The sequence below is a fragment of the Nomascus leucogenys genome, chromosome X (genome assembly GCF_006542625.1).
Source record: "Nomascus leucogenys isolate Asia chromosome X, Asia_NLE_v1, whole genome shotgun sequence".
NCBI lineage: Eukaryota > Metazoa > Chordata > Mammalia > Primates > Hylobatidae > Nomascus > Nomascus leucogenys.
Window position 1 is genome coordinate 138,498,362 of NC_044406.1, and position 6,401 is coordinate 138,504,762.

Here is a 6,401-nt window from a genome sequence, read left to right on the forward strand (position 1 = left end):
GGAATGATGACGCGTCGAAGCGAGGCTCTTCCAGGAGGGGGCGCTCCTGCCTTGGTCGGGTTCTCCGGGGCCACCACCACTAAGGGGGACCCTGGTTCCCAGGAGGACCGAGGGGAGCCTTGGGTGCAGAATGGAACTGGGACCGAAGCGTTCCTCTCCCAGCGCGGGGCTCCGTCTTCTCTTCACCATGCTCACGCTATAGTTAGAGGGAAATTTCTTGTCACTCACCAGCTGTATGCCTTTGAAGCAGTTACCTAACCTCTCTGTGCCTCTTTGCCCTCACCTAACGGAGCTAATGAGAGCACCTTACTCACTGGGTTGCTAATGAGGATGGCAGGCGGTAATAATTCCTATGGAATCCCTAGAACAGTGCCCGGCGCATGCGAAGCACCATGTAAATGCACACTATTATGATACATGCTGGGCCCTGCTCCCCTCACGGCTCCTGGGGCTACCTGTGGCTCCTTCCTATCCTGTCTACTTAACACATTTTTCTACATCCCTCAGGCCCCTCAAACTCAATGCGTCTGTAGTGAAATATGTCAGTCCCTCCTCCCCCCAGACCTGCAAAGCCCCCAGTTCACTGAATGCCCTTTACCCTGGGACCTGCTGATTGGGTAAGACAGGAAGGAGTTGGAGGGTGGCTTGTGCCCAGTAGCCAGGAGACAGCAGCAGGCAGCTGCCACTGTGCCCTCCTCTGTGCCCTACCCTGCCATCTCCTGGAGGGTGGGATCAGGGGGCAAGTCTAGAGTCAGGGAGACCCAGGGACCTGCTGGGAGGCAACTGCAGTCATCCAAGTGACAGGAGGGGACTTCACTCAGTCCTGGGAGGAGGGAGCGGGCAGGAGTCCAGGGGTCACAGGAAGGAACCTCAGCCTGGAAGGCCCCGACACAGACCCAGTGAAGTGCCTCAAGGTCGCTCTCTACCCTTCCACGTGGCTGCTGCCTCAGGCCCTTCTGGTAGCTGAGGGCTGTCAGGGGCTTTGGGATTTTTTCTTTTTTTGAGCTTTTTTTCCCCTCTTTTTTGTTTTTGTTTTTCTTTCTTTCTTTTTAGAAAATTTCATTTCAATCACAGCCCCAGCTCAGACATTCAAATTCTTGTGGGTTTTTCTGTGGATCTTTCCTAGGACTGGGGAATTTGGCGGAAGAAACCACGGCAGTGAGGCAGCCTCCCCCAACCCTCCCCATATCCTCTGCCCCTGAGGACCGGGAAGAAACCAGCTCCTGTGTACTCTGGAAGAAAATCTCCCTCCTCCACCCAGCTCCATGGAGCCAGTGTTCTAAACGGGCCTCCCCAACCTCAGCAGTTCGGTCTATGGGACCCTGAGGAACCGGCAGGGCCTTGAGAGGCGAAGATCATCTTGAGAGGTTATGGAGGCCATCCCCCTGCATGGTGAACCTGTTGGCCGCCCTCAGCCCATGGAGATGGTCGCTGAAGACTCAGCAGCAGGCTGCAGCTTCCCTGCCCACGCCACCCCACCACCCACCACCTGCCACCCACCACCTGCCACCGGAATCATAGCACCTCCCAGGCATGTTCCTCCGGAAAAGCTGGAGGCTGGGAAGGGAACAGAGAGGCTGCTGGGCCTCTCAGGAAGGGGGAAAGAAGGGGCCCAGTGGTAGAGGCTTCTGGAAATGTGGACTCAAGCTCAATGCAAGAAAGCACTCCTCCCAGAAAGCACTGTCTGAACACCAGCTGGCTGCCAGGAGAGAAAGGGAGCTCCCGGTCCTAGGAGGTCTACAAGCCCAGGGAGGTGGGTGGGCGGTGATGTGGAGGGTTGAGTCCTACCATAGGGGAGGGAGGGGGCACATCTCTAAGGGGCATTCCAGCCCAGAGACCCCAGGTTCTGTGAGGGAGGCCTGGGTGGGTCAGGAGCCAAAAATGTGGCTGAAGGACCCATTGACCTGGAGGAGGGATGTTGGGGGGAAGCTGTGGATGTGGCGGGGAAGCTGGGGGTTCCTGGTCAAAGAGGAAAGTTGGCCATGCGTCCCAGCAGGGCCTCAGCCGTGTCAGTGCTTGGAAAACAGGTTGGAAAATGAGACTGGTTGACAGGCACTGGCCCCGCTGTGCCAGAGATGGGCTGGTGGGTGCTGGTGGCATTTGAGACCTCTCAGTTTGTGTGGTGGGCCCAGAGATATATGGCCAAGCAGTTGAGCTCACCAAGTGGACAGCCTCCCTGACCTGTGGAAGGTATTGAAAAAGTCCTCAGAGCATCTGGGCCCTGCTCTTCATATGACCTTTAGGGCAGACCCCAGGGTGCAGCGGGAATCAACCAGGGACCCCCCCATCCCCCAAAGACACCGCGAATCAAAGGAAGCTGATGTCTTTGGGGGATGTCTCCTGGGCCACCACCACTAAGGGGGACCCAGGTTCCCTCTGCAGAGGCGGGTCTGCTTCTGGCAGGGGCTGGAGTTAGACCTGAGGGGGAGCCACCCCAGCTGGGGGCGCCTAGGCCCTGGAATGCTGTCAGAGCTAAAGCCCTAGAAGGCCTTGCTCCATGGGGCCGCTTCGACTCCTGGCCCTGAACCAGGGAACCTGGGGAGGAGCCTTTGAGGGACTGAAGTGTCCTCCATCACCCCCCACCCCTGGCCGCTACAGTTCCTCAGTAAGGGTGGAGAGCACCAAATGCAAGCTGTTGAAGACAAGGCAAGTGTGTGCGTGTGTGTGTGTGTGTGTGTGCGCGTGTGTGCGTGTGTGATGTTTTGGGGGAGAGTTCAGGTCTAAGATGAGAAGCTGATCACACCCACAGGAGAAGCAAGTGGCGAGCCCTAGCATTGGGTTTGAGGGAGAAATGCGACAGAGTAATGAGGTCAGGCCCGGGACGGTCTGAGTGTGAGGCTCTCGGCAGGCAAGGCAAAGCCAGGGGGCTGCCTCTGCCTCCCCTCCCCTCCCTCCCCCTCCTGTTCTCCTCTCCCTCTTCCTTCTCCTCATCTCCTCCCTGTCTTCCTGGGACCTCTCTGCTGCTAAGCTGCCAAGCTGAGCTGTTGGTCACCTATCCACCCTGCATCCTGGCATGCAGGCTCAGTACCCAGGTCTTGCGGGCAGCCCACGCCATCTGCGCCAGCCAGGAGCCCACCTGAAACCCAGCCCTATCCTCGCAGATGGGGGAAGGGATGGAGAACATGAAAACAGGGGTGGGGGCCTTGCAAATGAGACAAGGAAGTGGCTGTAAGCTTGGGGGAGCCCTGCGGCCTGTGGCCCTAGCTCTGGAGGGACCACACTGTCAACCTGGGAGCTGCCTGAAGACTCGACTCTAGAACATTCTCCTCCTAGGCCTCTGTGTTCATCTTTGGAGTCTACTGGCATATGAGAATGGAAAGGCTGCCTTGGGACCTTGGCTTCCTCTTCCTGTCACTTCTAGTCCCTATGCTGGGCCTCCTGCTTTAGGGCCCCACCCTCACCTCCTGCAGTTGAGGGGCCCTCACCTGCCCCATCCTGCCCCTAGGCCACCAGCTCCTGCAAGAGCACATCCCGCAGCGCAGTCAGCATGGTACCACCAGCGCCATCACCATCGCCTCCCGTGGGCCTCGAGGTGCTACCATCACCTACCCCGCCCTGTCCCCCAGGCCACAGGCTCCTGCAAGAGGGCAGGGCCTGCGACCCAGGGCGACTCTTGCTCTGAGGCCAGAGGCAGTTGTAGGGGGTGTGGACAGAGTCTGGCCGGCAGGGAGGCAGTGGCCCAGCGGTCCATCTTTGTCGTCCTGCCCCGGGCCCCAAAAATGGGAGGGATGGTCTGGAGCCCTGGGGACCTTTGGGTTTCCCGCTTCAGCCCTCGAACTGCCTGTTTGCAGTGGACGCAATGGGCGAGGCGGGGGCGGGGGCGCGGGCGCGGGATGGGCGAGCGGCTGCGCGTGCACGCGGCTCGCGGGAGGTGGCGGGCGGGGGCGAGCGCTGCTGCACGTGCGCGGGGCGCACCCGCCCAGGCGGCGGCAAAGGAAACGGCGGCGGGCGGGATCGCCCCCTCCACGGGGAGACGCTCGGGTCTAGACGGCTTGGCAAGGCCGGCGGGGCTGAGTCACATGCGTCTGGAGCGGGAGGCGAGGGCGCCAGGACGGGAACACGAACGTGCCCGCTCGGAGGGCCGGCCGGGGGAGGGGGCGCCCGCCTCGCCTTCTTGCTTTGCCGGAGCTCCCCGGCCGGGCCTGAGCTCCAGCTTCTGCCCAACCTCCGTTCCCTGCCGAGATCCTCGAAGCCCACCGGAGGGGGTGGGGCGGGGCCGCTTTCACAGGGAGTCCAGCGAAGCCACGCTAAGGGCGGGAATGAGCTCGAATTTCACTTGGGCAAGGAGGGTGGGAAACTGGCCCCTACTCTGCCCCCATCCCGACCACGGCCCTGCTCCCTATGGGCCGGTCCCTGCTGCGTGCCACCTCTGTAGTCCCCTCCACTGGCACCCTCCACCCCATCCGCAGCCACCCTTGTCCCATTTGGGGTCCTGTGTTCCCCTTCCCTCCTTTTTCTTCTCCACCTCCACCCCCTAGCAGGCTTTCTCGCTCAGGATCACTAGGTCACAAGTATTTAGTGCTCACCAAAGCATCTGCAAGAAAAGTCATTTAATTGGGACCAGATCCTCTGAGGTTTCAGTGGCATTAAAATAAGATGGGTTTCCTCTAGGGAAGAGTTGCGGGCAACAGGAAGAGGGCATGGAAAGTGGGGCTTTTTTCTTCTCCAAGCTTTAAGGGGGAAAGGCCCCAGATTGTTACTGACATATAAGATAGCTGCAGGAGCATGTCCCCAGAGAATCCCACCCATGTGCCACACAGCGCTGTCGTTTTCACTCAGACAGCATGTGGAAAGCTCAAGAATGGGCCTGTTCCCTTTCTCTGGGGGTCACCCCAAGGCTGTGTCTCTGGCTGCCCTGGGCCCTGGGAAAAGGACAGGCACGTAGTAGGTGCTCCTGCAGAGAGCAGGAGAGCAGGAACAGCCCCCAGACCTTGACCCTGAGGCCCACATGCTCCTGACCCCACCCGCTCCTCCTCCTCGCAACCCCGCCTCCACCCTGGGCCAGCCACTGTCACCTGGCCCCGGCGGGCTCAGCCGCTGCACGCCGGCTCCCACCTCCTACCCTTGTGCCCCCAGTACATCTGCTCGTGCTCCACCCCACAGCCTGAGGGGGCTGGATTCTGTGACTCCTCTGCTTAGCAGTCCGAGGTGGCTCCCTGATTCTTTCAAGGACAAAGGCAAGCCAGCCCACCCCCACAGACACCTTCCCAGGGCTCACTGAGCCTGCTCCACCACGTTGCTGTCATTGCCAATGCTCAAATTGGGCCCAACCCTTTCCCACCTGGGGCCTCTTTTTCGGAGGGCTCTTTCTGCGGCTTTTTGCATGGCCATGGCCTCTTCACTCACGCCGCTGCCCAAATGTCACTTTCTCACAGTCCTCACCTGATCCCCTGTCAGTGAGCAAAGAATCCACTCTCCAGTCCTCGTTGATGACAGCCTTGCGGGACAAACAGCATTGCTTTGGCATCCTCCAGGCTACCAATCTGAGTCCCAGCTTGTAGAGGGTATGTGTGTGCATGAGTGTGTGAAGAGTGGGCTACATGGAAGGGAAGGGGGAGGAGGAAAAGGGACAGGAGTCCCTTCCTTGACCTTAGAATCCTGGAATTGTACAACTAGAAGCGACCTTGATCATGTAATCCAGCTTCTCTAGGCCCCTCTGACTCTCAGATTCTAGAAGTTTCTAAGGAGCCTGTTTCCACCATACCGAGATGAGGAGACTGGGGCACTGAGAAGGGAAGCTTGTTCCTGACATCACATGGCCAGTCCGTCCATGGCAGAACTGGGAGCCCAAAGCTCTTTCCAGCAACCCTCGGGCTGCATCCCTGGTTCCTGGAAAATCCCAACAGCCCTCCCACCCTCTGCTCCAGACACCGGGCTCAGGATTACTGTTGGCTTGGGGCCTGCCTGTCTCAGCACAAGTCCATCAGTGAGCTCTTGGGCGGGGGGAAGGGCAAGGCAGAAACTTGCCGGGGGCCTCTGGCTCCGCTGAGCCCCTGAAGGCTGGCTCTGCCACACGGGGGTTCCTTCAAGGTCCCCACAATGGCCGGGTGCCCTGGGACTGGACAGAGTGGGCAGCAGGAGTACCACTCCCCAGGGGCCCACCCAGGTCAGCCACCAGGCTCCCAACCAGGGGAAGGGCAGCGAGGCCAGGCCTCCATGGGAGCTGGGAACTGAGAGCACCCCAGGCCTCACCCCTTCCTGCCTAGGTGGGTAGGAGCGGAGTCCCTCCCTCCTCCAGGCTGGCTGTGCCAGAGAAACCTGGGAGCAGGCTTCCCCCACCCCCAGCCCAGCTAATGGGAACCAGATGGCAGGATGTTTAGTCAGCGCCTGGGGAGCGGCGCAAACAGGGGAAATGGGTAGGGGGCCAGGATTCCAGAATCCATCCCCAGGCAGGGGGAGGG